General features: G+C 39.0%; 1 protein-coding gene across 1 annotated transcript in view; it reads left to right on the top strand.

Moving 5' to 3' along the window:
- The window catches only part of KDM5B (lysine demethylase 5B), a 76929-nt gene that overhangs the window by 2592 nt on the left and 52986 nt on the right, over window positions 1–21351 (top strand). The gene's annotated exons all lie outside the window — the stretch shown is intronic.

Below are 21351 nucleotides of genomic sequence, written 5' to 3'. Positions count from 1 at the left end.
GCATTTCTATTTCCTTTTGTCCTTAACTTTGCATCTTTAATTAATGGTACTTAACGTAGCTTCAATTTATAGCTGCTTCTTAGTGATGGTCCTAAACTGCTTTGCTACTGAAACTTGAGGTTCACAGAAATTTGTTAATGAAAATATAGTAAGATAAGTATGATAAAAGGTAATAAAATCAAGAAGATGTTATTCAGATCCTGAGTTATAAGTTTAAAGAGGGTAGTAAACAAACCTATTTTCAAATTACATCAAGTATGTAGGATAACTAGGCTTGTTTCCTGGACTTTTTTTTTTTCCAATTTACAATTAATCTGACTTCTGGTTTGTTACCTTTAGATGCAAATTTTCATTTCCTTCTTGATGTACTTAGATTTCTTTTTAAGGACAAATTTTCCATGTCACTTTGTGGTATTTGTGGATGATTAATTTTAGGGGTATAACTATTAGGCAAAAATAGTGGACTGCTCAGTAAATACTTTTCTCAGTCTCTCGAGTTTGATAGGAATATATTTGATGGCTTCAGTAATTTACTCTGTTGCTCTCAAACATGTAACATTTGGCCATAGATAGGCAGATTCCACAAATTTCTTCTCTGGAGGTGTCCAGACGTTAGAGATTTAAGTCAAACCCCAGATGGCACAATAGACACATTTTTCAACTTTAATTTCCTGTGGTCATTAGTTTGATCCCTTAGGCTTCATAGCCAAAGTGTAAAACTTTCAAATGTTCTAATACAGTCAGTGTCTTAATCCAGTCAGTGTCTTTGATTGAGCCTGTTGGTTCCGCCCTTAGAACATGAAGGAACTTAAATATACTTCTCTTTGTACGGGGGGGGGGGGGGGGGGGGGGGGGGGGAGGTGTGAGTGATACAGAGCTCTTTTACTCTCATTCCAGCCCATCATTCTCCCTAATGTTAGGTTTGCTTGACTGTGGCCTAATCCTCTCTGTTGTTTTTCCAGTTTCTTTGGTGTCATGAAATTTTTCTCTAGTTGTGATTCCTTGCCACCGTAAACCTTTTAATATTTGGGGGAAAAGCTTATCAATAGAAATATCCTTGAGCAAAGGAAGAACTTATAATTACTTTTTTAAAATAACAGTTTTGTTCAGACATAATATATTTACCATACAATTCATCAATTTAAAGTGTGCAATTCAGTAGTTTTTAGTATTTTCATGGAGTTTTACAACCATCATCACAATCAGTGTGTTAGAACATGTTTATCACCCGCAAAAGAAACCCTGTACCCAATTGTAACTAGTTTTTAAAGAGAAATTTAGAACTATACCTCTCAAAAGAAGAACTTTTTTTTCTCACTTGGTAGGAGGCTGGATTAAGTCCTGCAGTTTTAGTTTAAGTGCGTCTGCCTTAAAGTAAAAACAAACTTCATTTGTTGTAGCCTTTGAATGGGTGATTGGCTAAATTTGACTTTGCCAGTGGTAGATTGCTCACACTCACAGACATCCATCTAGCTGTAACTCTTAGTGAACTAATCAACAAGTTAATAATAGACTCTTAGAATGGAATGTGAGTGATATTGCAAATATATGAGACAGCTTTAGGTTTACATCCCCACCCCCACTGGAAAAGTTTCCTTTCCTGTGGTTGTAGGATTTGTTTTTAAACATGCAGTCTAAACCTTTTCTAAAGAGCAGAATGACTAGAGAATTGCCTTTGAAGAGTCTTAATAAATGTTCTGATTTAAAGCTGGGGTGTTGAGTTCATTATTGAGAGACACTGATAAGGAAAATTAGAGAAAATGATCAACCCTCGGTTTCATTCTTTGTCTCTAAGGTCCTTAATTTTTTTTATTTCCGATTGACAGATCAGTAGTAAACTCATTTACTTATTTGTTTAGTTTGGGAGACAATAACAAAGTTCAGGATGCTTACAATACTTTAATATAGGCAGACAGAAATCTGCCAGTGAGAGAATTTTCTTTTAGAAAGGGAAAAATATCATTGTGAACTATTCAATTTAAAATAAAAACAAAAAGGAATCTGGTTTATGTGCTGTAAATGGGAGCTTTTTGCAGGCTTTGGTAACCTCTCGTTGTTTTAATTGGGCCACATTAAAGTTTGGTTGTAGAAAAGGATAGAGGGAGACCTCATGCCCCCAAATGAAAGTGCTGATTAATTAGGTTCCTGGATTTAGGTTCCACGAAGCCTACTTGTGTATCTCTTGGCAAAGGCCATCTATGGGTTTAAAAACCAGTAACCTGGAAAGACCTTGCTTTCCTCATTGTACAGTCCTTGCATTGAGCTGGTGGTGTGATTTTTCCTTTCTAAGAGAATTAGATATTCTTTGGAGATTATGCTAATATACCTGTTTTATGTGTAGAAGATCACTGCAGTCTCAAAAAAATTTTTTTTAATAATGTGGAATAAATGTTGGGAACTGAAGGACTGACTATACTTTCAGAAAGTTCTAAGTTTGGGTCCCTTGAAGAGGAATCATCAGAAGCACACCAGTGAGTCTCTTTGGGGTGAGTGGGTCCGTGCCATATCACTGGGCCACTCTCATTTACTTTCGATTACTTAGGGTTTGAGAAACTAATAACTGGATTTTAAAATCTGAGTTGTGAGAAACTTGTCTAAGACATGAAAACTGTATGCAGCTTAACAAGGATTTCTTAAGTATTTATCAACTGCTGTGTCCTAGCATGGGATTAAAGAGAAAAATGAGACATTACCTTTGTACACCTAAAACAAATTCTTCTAAAAATGCTTTTTCTGTCATTAAATATTAGATGAGTTCAGTGGTGACTTTGCTTTTTCAGTCTCCAAGTTTATGAAGACTAATGGGGAGAAGCCGCCTCTAGGGCAGTGGGACATTTCTGTTTCGTAACTGTAAGATGGAAGAATTTGACTAAATGTATTCTTGCCTTTTAAAATTTTTTTTTAAACATTCAGAATTTTAATTGTAGACCATTCCTCTTAAGGCATTATTGCCATATTATGCCTTTGGACATGGCCTAGAGTCATCCCATCTGTTCCTCTGTTTTATTTCTTTTAATCATTTAAGTTTTCTTTCTGGACTTAAGACCAGTTACTTTGCTCTGCTAGAGGCTTCATTTCCAGGGTATAAATGACATTTTTTAAATTATGAAAATAATTCAAGCATACACAAAAGTGTAGAGAATATAGTCCCTTTACGTATTTTCCTGGGTGTAAGAGGACGGAAAGCAGAGCAGCAGTGTTGGAATTGAGAGCAAACTAGTGACCTCAGGTGTAGAGAACAACTTGGCTTAGCTTTTGTCTTATTCAGGGTGAGTGAGATTTGGGCAATTAGGAATGAGGTTTCTAGCCTTTAGTGAGAGATGGCCACTCTTTGCCTAATCAGGATGGGGATTGGATTTCTCAGTCTTTCCAGGGCCTTTGTTGCTTTGTGACACGTTTGTTGGAGCCTGTGTGGGAACCTGACCGCTGTCAGGCCAGCTCCTGGATGCAGAGGCGTGGTGGTCAGAGGTGGTGGTTGGAGGTGGTGCCTGTCGCTCCCTTTTCTGCCCTTGGTCCATTTTCCTGTCTGACGTCATCTCAGCAGCATAGAGCTGGAAGTCGGGGGTGACCAAGAAGTAGAACGAAGTCCCTTCTGGAAAAGGAGTTTGAAGGAAATGAGAGTCAAAGGGTCTAATGAGTGGCTGGTCAGGATGTCATTAGGTTCACTTTACTGTGAAGATGGTGGTTCCACTTCCAGCCTCGATGATGCAGTTCCTGTTTCAGCAGAATTGCTGATGAACACTTAGGTAGCCTCAGATGTTCAAAAGAAGTGAGTTAAAAGTCAAGCCATTGAAAAATATTTTCTGTAAATAACCCCTTAACGTCTAAGCACTCTCCTCCCCAAAATAATAACTTCATTTTTCAGGAACTAAGTTAAACATCACTAGGCAGAAGGTGACATAATAAACAGGTTTTTTTTAAACTTGTTGATTCCATTTCATTTGGAAATGTTATTTTACAACTGATGTAAATTTTAAGAAATATTTTGCAGGGATAAAAATAAGCTTTATCAAGGGGAGTGTATGTGGATTTTTATTTTTTCTATTACGTAAAAGAAGGAGTCAGTGTTTCTAAATTTTTTTAAATGAGTGGGTAGAGTCTTGAATCTAATACCATCATGACCTTGGACAAAGTTATTTTTTTCCAGTGTATGCCTTCTTATCTGCTATAAGGAGATCTGACACTGACTTAGAGCTGTTGTCCAGATTAATTGATGGATTGCAAGGAGCTTAAATTCCAAAGCTTTTACTTGCTCGCTGCTAAGAAGGGTCTGGGGACAGATTTAGAGAGACGAGGGTTAGTGCCAAATACATATCCCTCACTTCTCCTACAGTGAAGGGATTTTTAAAAGTGAAACTTGAAAAGTCAAAAGCCCAACATCAAAACTAGAATATACAAAGTGTAAATTCTTCTGTTGGTTAAGATGAAGCTTTTCTGTACCTGGATGTTCTTTTAAATTAGTTGAAATAAAAAAGTTTTTTCAGGTAGAGCTGTTATAAATTATTTCAGAAATTTTGCAGTGTATGTGTGTTATACAGGCAGGAGGTTGGTAAGCTTTAAGAAGTGTTTAAAATTATTTAATTTTCCCTAGTGTGGGAAGGCTGTGATGCTGTGGAAGCCCTGCAGATGGAGAGCATTATATTTTGTCTAACATAATTTAAATAGTCCCAATTCTTGCCTGAAGGGTTAGTAGATTGAGTCTTTAATAAGTTGCTTGTAAAGTGAGGAGAAAAGTAGAAGAGGTGTCAGGGAAAAGGTTTATTTTGGTCTTCAGGACAGAGCCCGATTATATTTTATTCTTTTACTAAGAAGTAGGCAGACTTTTTTTTTTTAAAATCTAATTAGAGTTTCTATATGATCATACAGATTTGGATTCACCGTGGGGTTTTTTTGGTTTTTTTTTTTGCGGTACGCGGGCCTCTCTCGGCTGTGGCCTCTCCCGTTGCGGAGCACAGGCTCCGGACGCGCAGGCTCAGCGGCCATGGCTCACGGGCCCAGCCGCTCCGCGGCATGTGGGATCTTCCTGGACCGGGGCACGACCCTGTGTCCCCTGCATCGGCAGGCGGACTCTCAACCACTGCACCACCAGGGAAGCCCCACCGTGTTTTTTTGTTCAAATATGTTATGGGATCTCATAACATTGCTTCTTAGGTGGACCCGTATATATTGTATTTCTACTATTGTGGCTTTTTTGTTTTTGTCTTGAATCAAGCAATTCACTCAATACGGTTTTCTGCATGTGTTAAAACACTGTCTAGTGGTGTACATACGAAGTTTTAAAATCTTTAAATGTTGAAAGTGTTTGTTTAATTGCGAGCACGTAGCTAGGCTGAGCTTCTCTTCCCAGCTATGTTCCTTGTGTGGCCCTAGGCAGATTTTTGTGCATTCCTACATTAATTCTTGCCACCTCAGAGCTTGATCAGATTGTAGTGTTAGAGAACTAAGTTTAAACCTGAGTGTGTTTTTAGCAGTTGACTGAAGCTTTTGTTAAGCATGCGTTCCTATGAGGCATACAGATACCTGAACATGGCCATCTACTCCACTGCTAACTCCAGAGACAAAGGACAAATCCTGTCAAAACCACATAATTTCAAGGTCTTTAAGGCAAGATCCTCCCAATTTTCTGTGCGGTTGTACCAACTCATCATTTGGTGATATTTAAACCAGATGGGAACATGTCACCCTTGCCAGGCTTTAACTTGGACGGGGAGAGTGAGGATCTCTTAGGATTTGTATACTGGTGTCTTTTCATTTGTGGGACAGGGGGTGAGGCCATGGAGATGAGCAAGGTCTAGAAAGAATTTTGGGACTATAACCTCCATTTTGTAAAATTCCAGATATTCCAAGCTTTTTCCTCTCCCAGAGAGGCTCTTATGCAATATTTTGGACAAATTGAGAACAGCCACCAGATTTTCCAGCGGAAGGCTGGCTTCGGGGATTTGTGTAGGGTGTGAGTTTGGGGTTTTTAAAGATTGTACTTAATGGCAGCCCATTCTGCCATTCTTTCTATAAGTACTTTTTTTTTCTACTGCTAACCTTGTGGTTTTTCCTGTCTTCCAAGTGTAAAATACATCCTTGACTTATGTTAATAGATAATTGCTCATCAGATTTTTTTTTGAGGGGAACAGGGTTTAAAGTTTGATTTAGGATCCAAGGTAATTTGTTTTTGGCGGTTGGTATTAGCTAGCTAGGACGTGAAAACTTGCAGAGAATAGGGATTTCATGGAAAAATCGTGGAGCAGGAATCCAAACATTTGGCTTCTGATGTGTGTTCCATTATCTTCATGTTATCCTTGAGCTTCCAGCCTTGAGGTTGGAATTTCAAGGTTTTATTCCATTAACCTGCCTTTTTTTGTTTGTTTTAATAAATTTATTTATTTATTTATTTTTGGCTGCCTTGTGCTGTGCGTGGGCTTTCTCTGGTTGTGGCGAGCATGGCTACTCTTATGTGTGCAGGCTTCTCATTTTGGTGGCTTCTCTTGTTGCGGAGCACGGGCTCTAGGCGCGTGGGCTTCAGTAGCTGTGGCATGTGGGCTCAGTAGTTGTGGCTCACGGGCTCTAGAGTGCAGGCTCAGTAGTTGTGGCACACAGGCTTAGTTGCTCCGTGGCATGTGGTATCTTCCCAGACCAGGGCTCGAACCTGTGCCCACTGCATTGGCAGGCAGATTCTTAACCACTGCGCCACCAGGGAAGCCCTAACCTGCCTTTTAAAATGAGGATAATTCTGGCCCTGCTTTACATGATGAGGCATAAAGAGGTAAGTAAACATGCTCAAGGTCACCTGACTGCTAAGTGGAGGAGCCTGATATGAGCCCACACAGTACTCTTAACCATTATTTATATTGCCTATATCCACATGAAATTGGGATTACATGAGACGGCAGATGGAAAATTATGAATCTTTTTATTCTTTTTTCTTAAATTGAAGTGTAGTTGATTTACAGTATTGTGTTAGTTTCAGGTGTACAGCAAAGTAGTTCAGTTATATATATGCTTTTTCATATAATTTTCCATTATAGGTTATTGCAAGCTATTGAATATTGCTCCCTGTGTTATGCAGTAAACCCTTGTTGCTTATCTATTCTATGTATAGTAGTTTGTATCTGTTGATCCCATACTCCTAATTTATCCCTCTCCGACCCTCCCTTTCCCCCTTGGTACCCCTAAGTTTGTTTTCTCTGTCTGTGCGTCTGTTTCTGTGTTGTACATAGATTCATTGCTGTTATCTTTTAGATTTCACATATAACTGATATCATGTATTTGTCTTTGATTTACTTCACTCAGTATGATAATTTCTAGGTCCATCCATGTTGCTGCAAATGGCATCATTTCGTTCTTTTTTATGGCTGCGTAATAATCCATTGTATATATGTACCACATCTTTATCCATTCATCTGTTGATGGACACTTAGGTTGCTTCCGTGTCTTGGCGGTTGTTAATAGTGCTGCTATGAACATTGGGGTGCATGTAGCTTTTCAAAGTGTGGTTTTCTCCAGATACAGGCCCAGGAGTGGGATTGCTGGATCCTATGGTAACTCTGTTTTTAGTTTTTAAGGAACGTCCATACTGTTCTCCATAGTGGCTGCACCAATTTACATTCCTACCAGCAGCGTAGGAGGGTTCCCTTTTCCCTTTTGTTAACTTAGTTCTTGCTGCTAAGGTAGGATTTTTTTCCCCCGCCTGTGCTGTGCGGCTTGCAGGATCTTAGTTTCCCGACCAGGGACTGAACTGAACCCGGGCCCATGGCATTGAAAGAGCCGAGTCCTAACCACTGGACTGCCAGTGAATTCCAAGGACAATTTTATAGATAAAGTTCAGTGTTCTTCTTTCTAATATGTGGTGGGCAGTGGCTCCTTTCGTAGATCCCAGAAATTAGCTGGGCTTTTGGGGAAGGAGAGTGTGATCTTCCTTTGCTTCTTTCTGGTTATCCTAACGCACTGAAGGAAAATCAGTACTAGAAAGCTGCCCTTATGTGATAACAAAGTACAGTACCATTTTATTTTGTCTGCTATAGTTGCCTGTAAAATGTAATTATAAAATTTAAGTAAACCGTGTGTCCTTATTTTTTAACTAAACAATGTGTATGAGCTTGGCCATTCCATATACTTTTGGTTGGTTGGCTCATTTGTGTGGAAACTCCTGGCTCATCAGTTTCAGTGACCACTTAGCTTCAATTGGTAGAATATGGAAGAAGCTCCTCTGGCCGTTGGAAAGCTCAGCTAGGTTTGAGAACTACTAGTTTAGGTAATTCCCTGATGAGGTTTAGGCAGCTGTTAATATAAGGAATTTTCTTACCTGTTGACTTTGAATTAATAGAAATTCTCAGCTCCACTACAAGAAACTAAGGAATCCTTTCTGTCAGCTCTGGTGAATGAAGAAATGGATTGGGTCCTTGGGGTTGGTTATGGGTTCAATTCAGTACATTTATTGATATGTCAGTAAGTGCCAGGAATTGTGTTAAGGTTCTGCAGTTTACAACTTTGACTTAAAGGAACTCATAATCTGCTGGTGAGAAAGATCAGTAATTAGATTATATAGTAGGATGTATGCAAGTAATGGAAACTGCATATAGAATGGTTGAAGATAATAGGGTTGGGGGAATATGGAGGTGGGTGGAGTATGGGGAGAGGGGGCTGCCTGGGGGCATCTGGGAAAGCATTGGGTTAGGGAGGAAATAGGAGTGTAGAATGAGAGTGAGGGTCATGAGAACTCGCAGAAACACCAACATTTAAGGAATAAAGAGGATCTAGTTGGAGGCCGCAGGAAATGTGCAGGGAAGCCAAGGAGAGAAAAAAGCTGGTTTGTTGAGCCTGTATTTCAGACTTACATGACTTTTTGGTGATGATTTTCTTAAGTCTCAACTGTAGACACAGCTGTAAAATCCTCTATTTAAAATCTGGGAAAGTAGGTAATAGAAGAGTTTTTATAGTGTGTCCCATTGATACCAGGCAGCCATTCAAATGAGGACCAGTTTTATCAGGCTGGAACTTCCTCATATTTTAGGTTAAAGTGGGTCATCTTTTAAGTCAAATTGATTATTATTATTTTTGGCCGTGCCGCATGGCTTGCAGGATCTTAGTTCCCCCACCAGGGATTGAACCTGGGCCCTGGCAATGAAAGCGCAGAGTCCTAACCACTGGACCTCCAGGGGATTCCCCAAATTGATTATTAAATGTGGCAATAAATGTGAAAGAAATAAGATAGTGCTCTCTCTAAAACAGTAACACTGAGATACATTATAAATTTATTTTAAGAGTTTTGGACATGAGATTTATTTATCTACCATCCTAAATTGAGCTTGCCTGTGTAATAGTACACCCTTTTATCTTTCATACAGGAGATCTAGCCTTGAAGCATGGTCAGAATTAGAGTATACTGAATAGACTATCAGGTTGTCCTTGTGTAAACATTAGATGATCTGCAGTGGGATAAACAGAGCCGCTTCCTAGCAATTCCAGTTCAGGTTCAAGCTTCAGTCTTTTACTTCAGATAGGCTATTAGGGATCATATGTGTTCTAAAATTATTTCCACTTTTATTGCTAGACGTATAGTTAATATATCTTAATTGCAGCAGGACTGAAGAGCTGTTAAATATTTGCTTTTAGTGAAATGTATGGCTTACTATTTGTTTCTTTTTTGTTTGTTTTTTTAGTGCAGTTGCAAATGTGTCTTGAGATGGAACATCAAACAAAACAAAGATTTAGTATCTTCTCTGAGGCTCAGGCTGATTTTTAGTGTCACTACTGTCCCTTTCCTGACTTTGAATGTCCAGGAGTGACCACCAGTTTGTAAAGTACTAAAGGTGTAGAGCAGCAAGTGTTTACAGATCTAATGAGGCCTTAAAGTTAGGGTGTGGGTTGTTTAACTTTCCCTGCCCTTGGTGCCCAGGTGGGTTTGGGTGTTGCTGAGTGAAGGTTGAGGGGGCAGAGTTCAACCTTGTTCCTAAACCCCTTCCCCGACAAATCTTTTTTTTTTTTTTTGACAAATCATTTTTTTAAAAAAAATATTTATTTATTTTTGGCTGCATTGGGTCTTCTTTGCTGCGCGCAGGCTTTCTCCAGTTGTGGCAAGCGGGGCCTACTCTTCGTTGTGGTGCTCAGGCTTCTCGTTGCGGTGGCTTCTCTTGTTGTGGAGCATGGGCTCTAGGCATGCGGCCTTCAGTAGCTGTGGCATGTGGGCTCAGTAGTTGTGGCTCTTGGGCTCTAGAGCGCAGGTTCAGTAGTTGTGGCACACGGGTTTAGTTGCTTCGTGGCATGTGGGATCTTCCTGGACCAGGGCTCAAACCCATGTTCCCTGCATTGGCAGGCAGATTCTTAACCACTGCGCCACCAAGGAAGCCTGACAAATCATTTCTTGAACCTTTCTGAAGTATGTAATCTTTTCTTAACTTTAGCAGTCTCAGTTTTCTGTCAGAAAACTGCCTTTTCCTCACTGGGATCCTAGGTATGAAAGAAAACAATCAAAACTACTTACTAACTAATTTCCTTGCAGGGGGGGAACCGTGGCACTGTAGCTACTACTACTAGATCATAATATGGTTTGGTGTAGGCATATTGAAGTAACGTTTGCACCAGTTATAATTGCTGTAAGGGAGAAGGATCTGAAATTTCTTCTGGACTCGTTCAGTGACCATAAGATGTCTGTGAATGGCCTGAAATGAATAATGCTTTCCTGTTAACTTTTCATGATTGACCATCATGTTGTCAGCCCATTTCAGTGGAAGATGATTTGTTCTAGGGATTTAGCTTTCTTAGAATCCTTCCTTGTGAATTTTATAAATTTTTTAAAAAATAAATTTATTTATATATTTATTTGGCTGCATTGGGTCTTCGTTGCTGCGTGCAGGCTTTCTCTTGTGGCGAGCAGGGGCTACTCTTCATTGTGGTGTGTGGGCTTCTCATTGCGGTGGCTTCTCTTGTTGCAGAGCACGGGCTCTAGGTGCGTGGTCTTCAGTAGTTGTGGCACGAGGGCTCAGTAGTTGTGGCTTGCAGGCTCTAAAGCGCAGGCTCAGTAGTTGTGGCGCACTGGTTTAGTTGCTCCGTGGCATGTGGGCTCTTCCTGGCCCAGGGCTGGAATCCGTGTCGCCTGCATTGGCAGGTGGATTTTTAACCACTGTGCCACTAGGGAAGCCCCCTCTGTGAATTTAAAAGGATACTTCCCTTATAGGCTTGATGAGACTTTTGGGATGTGCAAAAATCTGTATGAATCACTCCAGGTAACTTTGGTAGCTATCTATTAAGGACATTTTGGAAGAGTAAGATGGCCTCCATGTGATCTAGTTATTCCCTCTTACTGTTTATAAACCAGATTATACTTAGCTTGTTCGTACAGAGGGGCCGGGGAGGAAACTATTTCTTTGAGGTTTGAGAAGCAGTATCAATGGGAGGACTGTTTTATATCAATGTTTTCATATGGCTTTAACAATAAGAAATTTAAGTAATTTAGAGGCCGTATAAATACAGATTATCATTTCCAAGATTTATTAAAAGTGGTGGAAAAGGAACTTATTGGGACTAATGCTTAATAAGTAAACACCATGACATGCCTCTTATGTATTTATTTATTTTTGGCCATGCTGGGTCATAGTTGCAGCACGCGGGATCTTTCATTGCAGCATGTGGGTTTAATTGCCCCACGGCATGTGGGGTCTTAGTTCCCCAACCAGGGATCGAACCCACATCCTTTGCATTGGAAGACGGATTCTTAACTACTGGACCACCAGGGAAGTCCCGACATGTCTCTTTTTTACTGGTGTGTTTTCATTTACTAATAGATGGTCCATAGAAACAATGCTTTGCCTTCCCAAATACTTAATATTCAGAAATTAAAACACTCTTTTAAACAAGAAGTTGTGTAAAACTGAAAACTGGCTCTTACCAAGCCCCACCTATAGGAGTTAAAACTTTAACAAATGTTCTTATTCCTGGTACTTATTATCTTAGTACAACTATCAAAAGTCCGTGTATGTTTGCAAATGATTGCATTGGTATTTTCAGGTTCTTTTTGGTGGTAGGACTTTAGGGAAGAATGGGTTGCCATATGCTTTTCTAAAAACGTTGGCATTACACAAGCAGGTCAAGAAATCATTGTTAGTGAATGGAGAAAACACTTGAAGTGGCCGCTTTTAAAATCTGTGTGGACAGAGTTCTCTGGAGGGGCAGATTGGATGGGGAACCCTGTAGGGGTCTGTTAGTTGTTTCCAAGGTTTGGGCTGAGGACTTTTGGAGAGTTCACAGGACCTTTTCAGCAGGTCCGCGGGAACTTCCTCTTTTCAACAAAATGTTTATCTGTGACCAGCTTATCTTCATATATTTTAACCAAAACAACATATACAACAACTGATTGACAGCAGAAGATATGAAACTCCAGCTTATTTCTATTAAGCCAGACATTAAAGAGATTTGCAAAATAAAACTCTTCTCACCAATTCTTTGCTTATTATTAAATGAATTTTTTTAAATGTCTTTTAATTTCTAATGCAATAAAAATGAATGGATAGAACCCATCTGAAGTAAAACTCTTCGAAGCCGTCAATTTTTAAGAGTTTAAAGGGGACCTAAGGCCAAAAATTTGAGAGTTGCAGTACTAAAAAAGGAACTTAACTTCTGCAAAGGCTTGAATAGGAATAAATCTAGGACCTATGCATAAGCAGTGTCTCTTTGTGCTCAACCTTTGAAGAGGATATTATAACACCAGTAGAGGGTTTGGTAAAAACTTCCCTTATTCACCTATCTGTTGCTTCTGTGAAGTGAAAATTTTAAAGTGTTTTCAAAAAGGCAAACAGTAAGTTTTTCCACATAGCCAGTAACAACTGAACTGTCGAAGTGGGCCTTTATGGTCTCATTTTGTCAAGTTTAAATTTTTTTATATTAAAGATATGATTGTGTTTCATTTTTTGAGAGCGCTCTATTGGAATCAGAAGAGTTTGGAACACAAAAGATAAAAATTGATCCAAATGATTGACTTTTTATTTTGAACTGTTTTAGATATACAGAAAAATTGAGAAGATAGTTGAGTTCCCATATACTTCTCACCTCATTTCCCAGTTTCTTACCATTCTGCATTATCAGTATGACACATTTATTATAATCAGTGAACCACTGTTGTTATTAACCCAAGTCCATGAACTTACACAGATGAACTCAGGTTTTACCTAACGTCCTCTTCTGTTCCAGGATCTCATTCAGGACACCACATTGCGTTTGGTTGTCAGGGCTCTTTAGGCTCTTCTTAGCTGTGGCAGTTTCTCAGATTTCTTGGTTTTGATGACCTTGACCGTTTTGAGGAGGACTGACTGGGTATATGGGCAAATTTTTTTCTTTTTTTTAAAGGGACATTTATTCTTGCAGTCTTTTCTGTTGGCTGTGGAATGATTTAAACACTAAAGCTGTGGGAGTTTTTGTATTACACTTAACTAAAGTAAACCCTGTGCTACAGTATGAACCTCGCTTGATACAGTTGCCCGTATCTAAATAAGGAGCATGATGTGTTTTTGTGTGTGTGTGTTTTTTTTTGTTGTTGTTTTTTTTTGCGGTACACGGGCCTCTCACTGTTGTGGCCTCTCCCGTTGTGGAGCACAGGCTCCGGACGCGCAGGCTCAGCGGCCATGGCTCACGGGCCCAGCCACTCCGCGGCATGTGGGATCTTCCTGGACCAGGGCACGAACCCATGTCCCCTGCATCGGCAGGCGGACTCTCAACCAGTGCGCCACCAGGGAAGCCCGCATGATGTGTTTTTACTAAAACATTGTTCTCTTTGTTTCCAAATTCTTGTCACCGGGTTTCCTTCATTGGCAAATTTTTAGCAGAGCTTTTTTGATTTTATATTTTTTAATCTTTAGCTTTACAGAGACATTTAAAATTAATTAGACTTTTTACTTGTTCAGTAACATTTATTGAACATCCATAGCACTGTTCTAGGAAGGTAGTTTTCATTTTAGATTCTTCCTTAATAACCATTTTTACACTTCTCTATAGAGGCAGAACACGGCATCATTAATAAAAGGCAGTCTCAGGCAGGCATCTGCAATCACTGTGATCATGTTGATTTCTTTTTTCCTGTAACTGCAGTATGTAAAATGTGACCCTGAATGGAGCTGAAACAAGCTTCCTAGAAGGTATAGATATTTTGTTTATAATGAATAACATTGGAAAGTAAAGGAAATAGCCTAAATGTCAAATACTAAGAAATTTTTTAAGTATCAATACAATGAAATGTTAATGTTCCCAGTATAGTGATAAGTAGAAGGCAATATAATTTTTTTTGGTTTGAAATTATGAAGATAAGCATTTTGGAAAAAGTACTGGAAGGACGTGTAACAAAATGTAACAGATTTTTCTCTGAGATTTTGGCTCATTTTTTCTTCCTTATATGTTTTTTCTGCAATTTCATCAGTAAGCGTTACTTTTGTATTAGGAAAAAAGTATCAGGAAGTTTTATGTAGTGGATATACAGGAAATGGCTTGGTCAGTATAAAATACTGATATGGGACCGTATGTAGGCTTGCCCACTAGAGTGTTGTTTTTTGTGTTACAGAAGCTGAATTCCATTGCCACCCTAGCAGCTCCTCTCTTGGCAGATCCATGCCTCTACCCTTGGATTAATAAACCTAAGACAATCTTATAGGAAGCTCTCTCTTTTTTTTTTTTTTTTTTGCGGTACAATGGCCTCTCACTGTTGGGGCCCCTCCCGTTGCGGAGCACAGGCTCCAGACGCGCAGGCTCAGCAGCCATGGCTCACGGGCCTAGCCGCTCCGCGGCATGTGGGATCTTCCCGGACCGGGGCACGATCCCGTGTCCCCTGCATCGGCAGGTGGACTCTCAACCACTGCGCCACTAGGGAAGCCCTCTTTTTTCTTCCTTTTTTTTTGGCCACACCACGCGGCATGTGGGATCTTATTTCCCCGACCAGGGATTGAACCTGGGCGTAGAGTCCTAACCACTGGACCGCCAGGGAATCCCCTAGGAAGCTCTTTAAGCATGGAAATATGACAGTACATTCTCTGACTTTAAAAAGCAAGATGCATGTATCTCAATGCTGGAAAAAGAGTACAGCAAAAAAATAGATTAATGGACCTTGAGTAGTATATATTAATGAATTCTATCTTATACAGATTTATAATGAAGATTAGAGAATCAAAACCGCTGTGTTAAACATAACCAATCAAAAACAAAAACAAGGTTGCAGTAGGTTTCCTGGAAACTACAAAGCTTTGCAACATGAACATTCCCTAATCATTGTCTTTTTTTTTTTTACCATTTACTTTGTAAATGCCAGGCACCTGTCTAAAGGCTTTGCCCCTATTATTTTATTTAAGCCTCCTGGTTTCCCCTTTTTACATGTACGTAAGGCACAGGAAGATGAACCTAGTTCAGACCCACACAGTAGAGTCAGGATTTGAACCCAGGCAATGTGACTGAGAGCCTACCCTCTTTAACATCTGTTCTACTGTACAGGAGGTGGTAAAGGGCACCACTGTGCCTTAAAACTCAGCACTGAAGAAATGACAGATGAGGATGATACAGGGGAGCCCTTTTTTGTTTTTGCTTTTAATTTTATATGTTTATTCTGACTTTATTGAGTTAAATGTATAAAATAGCAATGTGTACACAGAGGGATTTAATACATAATATATATAATTATCTTTAAAAAGTCAGGATGCAAGTTAAAACAAAAAGTTATTTTCTCTCCCAAATATACTGTTATTTCTTTTTTAAAAAATGTTGCTTTTGGGCTTCCCTGGTGGCACAGTGGTTGAGAATCTGCCTGCCAATGCAGGGGACACGGGTTCGAGCCCTGGTCTGGGACGATCCCATATGCCGCGGAGCAACTGGGCCTGTGAGCCACAACTACTGAGCCTGTGCATCTGGAGCCTGTGCTCCGCAACAAGAGAGGCCGTGACAGTGAGAGGCCCGCGCACTGTGATGAAGAATGGCCCCCGCTCGCCGCAACTAGAGAAAGCCCGCACGCAGCAACGAAGACCCAACACAACCAAAAATAAATAAATAAATAAATTTAATTTAAAAAAATGTTGCTTTCTTCTTTTTTTAAAGGGAACTTTATTATATATTTATTTATTTTTGGCTACATTGGGTCTTTGTTGCTGTGCGCGGGCTTTCTTCAGTTGCGGTGAGCGGGGGCTACTCTTCCTTGCGGTGCGCGGGCTTCTCATTGCAGTGGCTTCTCATTGCAGAGCATAGGCTCTAGGCGCGTGGGCTTCAGTAGTTGTGCAGGCTTTGGTAGTTGTGGCATGCAGGCTCGCAGGCTCTTGAGCACAGGCTCAGTAGTTGTGGTGCACGGGCTTAGTTGCTCCCCGGCATGTGGGATCTTCCCGGACCAGGGCTTGAACCCTTGTCCCCTGCATTGGCAGGCTGATTCTTAACCACTGCGCTGCCAGGGAAGCTCTCTTCTTTTTTAAAGGTTATACTCCATTTATAGTTATTGTAAAATGTTTGCTTTATTTAGGGGAACTCTTTAACCTGTGTTGAAATTGCTATGATGAAAAGTGCTGGTTGGCCACTAGATGCTAACTAGAGTTAGGCTGAAAGGATGGGGTCCTTAAAGGTAAACTTCAGAGGTCAGTTGCTCCTTGAAAGTTGAGGTTGCATTCACTTCTTGTTAGAGGAAAATTACATTTCAGTGGTCAGAACTTAATGTCATGTAATACTTGTTATTTTTGCTTTATAATAAAACAAACTTTACATTTGTAATTTCAGTTCTTACCATAGTCCTGAAAGTAGCTATTGTTCGTACTTTACAGATGGAAAAGTTGAGATTCCTGAAGTGGTGGTAAGAGAAACGAATCGCAAATTCTGGTCTTATGACTTTCAGTGCGTTGCTCTTTTTTTTTTGGTCCTATACTAATCGCCTACTTACCTTCTGAGGAACAAGTGTCTTATCCATTATTAATATGCTTGGTTAAGTAAAAAGAGAAGGGATTGAAAGAAAGTGGGTGGGGGTAGTGAGATAAGAACCTGAAGGTGCAAAATTTTTAAAGGAAAGCCGGACATATTCTCAGGACCTTTGTTTGGTTACAGACCCCTTTGAGACCCTGGTGAAAGCTGTGAGCCTTCCCAGAAAAATCCACATACACTCAGTTCTATTTACAATTTAAATGCCTAGGCTTTAGGGTATAAAAGTGTGGTTCCATAGTCTAAAAAGGAAATCCTCAAAATAAAGTGTTTTTACTAGTGGCTCACTGAGGACCGGAGACCTTAAACAGGCTTTGAACAAATTGGTGGCTAATTAAAGCTGCTTGGGGCCAAGTCTGCCCGGAGGGAAGTAAGAAGCGGCACTAGCATTCTATTTACCTTTTTGGGAAGACTTGGAACGAGGCCTTTTGTATTGCAGAGCTTTCCTGACAGACACCGCCTTCAGTGTTGTCAGGAGCCGCATAGGTGCCTGGGGGTTCGTAAACAGTACGTCTGATCTTGTCATTTATAAGTGGGAATTTATACTGATTATGCTGTGCCCTGTACTACCTCTTCCATTTGTGCAGGTGTCTTAAGGATATCTTACTGACAGACCATTTAATTGATGAGAAAGTAGTCTTTTAAATTGTATTTCATATATGTGTTACTGAAATCTTTATTAAGGTTGATAAATCTTAGGCTCAACAGAAAGCTTTTCTAACTTGCCTTAAAATACTAAGATAAATTCTTTGTTTGGATCCTTAAAAGTTTCCCCGAAGTTCTGTGGTAATGTTGATAACACAGAAACTATAAGAACCTGTATTAACAACACTGAGTTTACCTCTGCTGGCATTGGATTAAAATCCTGTGAGTGCATTTATTCAGTGATGACTGGGTTTGATAGAATATACGCAATTAGAAAAATGCTTTGGTTCTTAATTCATGTTGTTATTTGTAAACTAACCAGAATGTGCTTTTGAGGCTGATTTTTAATTGGTTTTGTCTGCAGGGAATCAGAGAACTAACTTGTAGTGAGCTCTGTAGAGGGTATACTTTCTTGTTTTGCTGATCATTAGGTCTTAAAATGATGTCAGCCTCTAGAAAGATTAAAACAGTATTCCAGTATGTTAAGTATGTGGATGCTAACAGTGGATCATTTACAGAGTGAATTTTCATGGTGTTTTTGAAAAATCTTTAGCATTCGATGAAAGTTATTTTCATACTGGCCAATTTTATAACTTCAAACATTTCTCTCAGTTAAATGTGTGGTAACTTACTTTTGCTTGGTTAGTGCTAGGACTAAGGAAAATGTTTACCTGGTGTTTCTCAGGCCTCTCTGAGGGTTTTTAAGCGTCGATGGCCTACTTAACTGCTTTCCCAAGGAATATGTTTTTTAATGCTCAGGAAAATAATCGAGCTTTTAAATAATATAGCTGTACTTTTATTCTGAAAGGGTTAAAATAAAACCATTTTAAAGTTTTTAAAGGAAATTAAGATGAATTTTAGCAGGGAATTTACATGGAACTCCTTGCAGTCTATTATCTTGTTTGTATGGAAATGCTGTTTTTTTTTTAAAAAAATTATTAATTAATTAATTAATTTTTGGCTGCATTGGGTCTTCGTTGCTGAGTGTGGGCTTTCTCTAGTTGCGGTGAGCAGGGGCTACTCTTAGTGGCGGTGTGCGGGCTTCTCACCGTGGTGGCTTCTCTTGTTGTGGAGCGTGGGCTCTAGATGTGCGGGCTTCAGGAGTTGTGGCATGCGGTCTCAGTAGTTGTGGCTTGTGGGCTCTAGCGTGCAGTCTCAGTAGTTGTGGCACACGGGCTTAGTTGCTCTACAGCACGTGGGATCTTCCTGGACCAGGGCTCGAACGCATGTCCCCTGCATTGGCAGGCGGATTCTTAACTTGTGCGCCACCAGGGAAGCCCTGGAAATGCTATTTTTATGTTAGGAAAAAAATGATTTTATGAACCATTTTATTGGTAGAGGCTAAAAGTTTTGGTTAGATTACATGATATCCCTTTTAGATACTTAAGTGTCAAACCAAAAATTATCACGTTTCTAAATGGAGATTTTCATTATTTATTTGACTACTTAATTTGTTTTTTTGACTACTTAATTTGAGGATTATATTCCTGTTTGAAATTTTTCACTTCTTAGAGGCTTTAATATGGTCTCTTTCCTTCTCTGATGACTTTTTTTTGTTGTTACCTCTTTATTTACTTTTTTTTTTTTTTTTTTTTTTTTTTACGGTACGTGGGCCTCTCACTGTTGTGGCCTCTCCCGTTGCGGAGCACAGGCTCCGGACGCGCAGGCTCAGCAGCCATGGCTCACGGGGCCCAGCCGCTCCGCGGCATGTGGGATCTTCACGGACCGGGGCACGAACCCGTGTCCCCTGCATCGGCAGGCGGACTCTCAACCACTGCGCCACCAGGGAAGCCCTGATGGCTTTTTTTTTTTAATTAAAAATCTTTTTATTGAAATTAGTTGATTTACAGTGTTGTGTAAATGGCTTTTTTCTGCATGTAGAAGTCATGGCCCAAAGAGGCCAGACTTTGCCAAGAATATCTTTGTTCTAATATGACAGTGAGCATTGCAAATTATATGTAATCGTTTTATTGGAGTAGAGCTTTACAGCTGACAAAGTCTCAAAACCGAATGACATTTATTCCATTTTCTCTCATTCTTTGTAACCAGAGGAGGAGACAATTTGCAGTGATCTGTGTTTAATGAAGGAATGATCTACTGACACAGTTTTAGTTTTAAACGTATTATACCCACTGTGTGAACTTCCTTAGTGACAGATACATAGTGTTTTCACTTTGATGTTTGATTTTTAGGATTTATTTTATTTGAAAATGGGTTCAGGCTAAAACAAGTATAAATTAAATAACATACATACATACAAAGACACAGCTCACCTTAATTTATAAAACTTTAATATGTAGACTTAAGATGAGATTAATTTTTGTATCGTATTTTGGGAGTAGAAGGCATATTTGATTCATTGGAGGGTATCATTATACATTACTCATAAATCTTAATCTATAAAAATTGCAGGTCATTTGGACAGTATGTTAATCATTTACTTGTATATTCTGACACATTGTCTTTGATATATTTTTGGTCTAACCTTCAACCCAGATCAATTCATTTCAGAAAGCCTACAGCTTCTATAAAGTATTAGAGAGCAAAGCTCTGAGCAATATCAAGTCTTCCATTAGCCTGCCACAGAATATTAAGAAGCGATGGGATTTCCTTCTGCTACGTTGTATTATGTATAATTAAACACATTGCTTTCTTTATCTTTAGTTATCAAGGTAAACAAAAATCACTGTAATCATTTTGACCCAGGATGGCGTAGGTAGTATTTTTTTAAGTTTATTAGCAGTACAGTATATCTTTAACTGGCATTTAAACATTAGCCATAGTCTTTGTTGAAGAGGCTGTATGACAGCATTAGGCACTTGAAGTCCTGATCTGTCATTGACTTCTTAAACAGTATTGCCATTTTTTCTTTTCTTTTTTTTCTTCCTATTCTTTTTTGGGGTGGTAGTAAATAGCTTTGTACCAATTTGTAATCCGCTTTTTTCCTTTGAAAAACAATTGTAAAATTTACTTTTTAACATAACATTTAATCAGGCATTGCTGGTGGGCATTTTTACTTAAGTGTTTGTATCACAAAAACAAAACCTGTTTTACTTTTAAACTAAAAGCAGTGATAAACTCCAGCAGTATAAACTTGCAGTAAATAACCTCTTTCCCCCTTCCTATTACAACAGTCTTTAAAATTTACATATGTTAACACAAATTTCCATGTTTCAGTTTTTTACTCATCCACTGTTGGCTATCTTTCCATGTTTATAACATCTAGGTATTCTTTATTACTGCTGTAGAGTATTTTATTGTTATTTACAGATGTACCAACATTTGTATTAACTTGTTCTCTTACTCTAAAATAATTTATTATTTAATAGGTATTACTTAGTGTATTTAATATATTTCCGATCGTATTTAAGATGGGTAAGGAAGCAAAAGAAAAATCACCTATAATCCTACCAAAGACAAACCGCTGTTAACCATTTTGCTGTCTCTTTCCAGTGTTTTATTTTTCTATTGCACAGCCTGTTTTTCTTTCTTTCATAAAATATATATAAGGAAAATTTTCAGTGTCAATAGAGCTATATAACAGCATGAACGTTTTTGTCTTAAAAAATTATGTTGAAATATTAAAATACTGAATAATATAAAATATACCATTGTAACCATTTTAAGGGTGCATGCAATTCAGTAACATTAAATACATTCACAGTGTTGTACAACCATCACCACTGTCCGTCTCCAGAACCTTTTCATTATTCCAAACTGAAACTCTACCTATTAACACAGCATAATTTTTATGCCTTTAAACTATTCTCTTATCATGAACATTTAAGTTGTTTC

The sequence above is a fragment of the Pseudorca crassidens genome, chromosome 2 (assembly GCF_039906515.1).
Source record: "Pseudorca crassidens isolate mPseCra1 chromosome 2, mPseCra1.hap1, whole genome shotgun sequence".
Classification (NCBI taxonomy): Eukaryota; Metazoa; Chordata; class Mammalia; order Artiodactyla; family Delphinidae; genus Pseudorca; species Pseudorca crassidens.
Note: the sequence above shows the minus strand (reverse complement) of the source record. Positions and strands in the feature narration are given on the sequence as shown.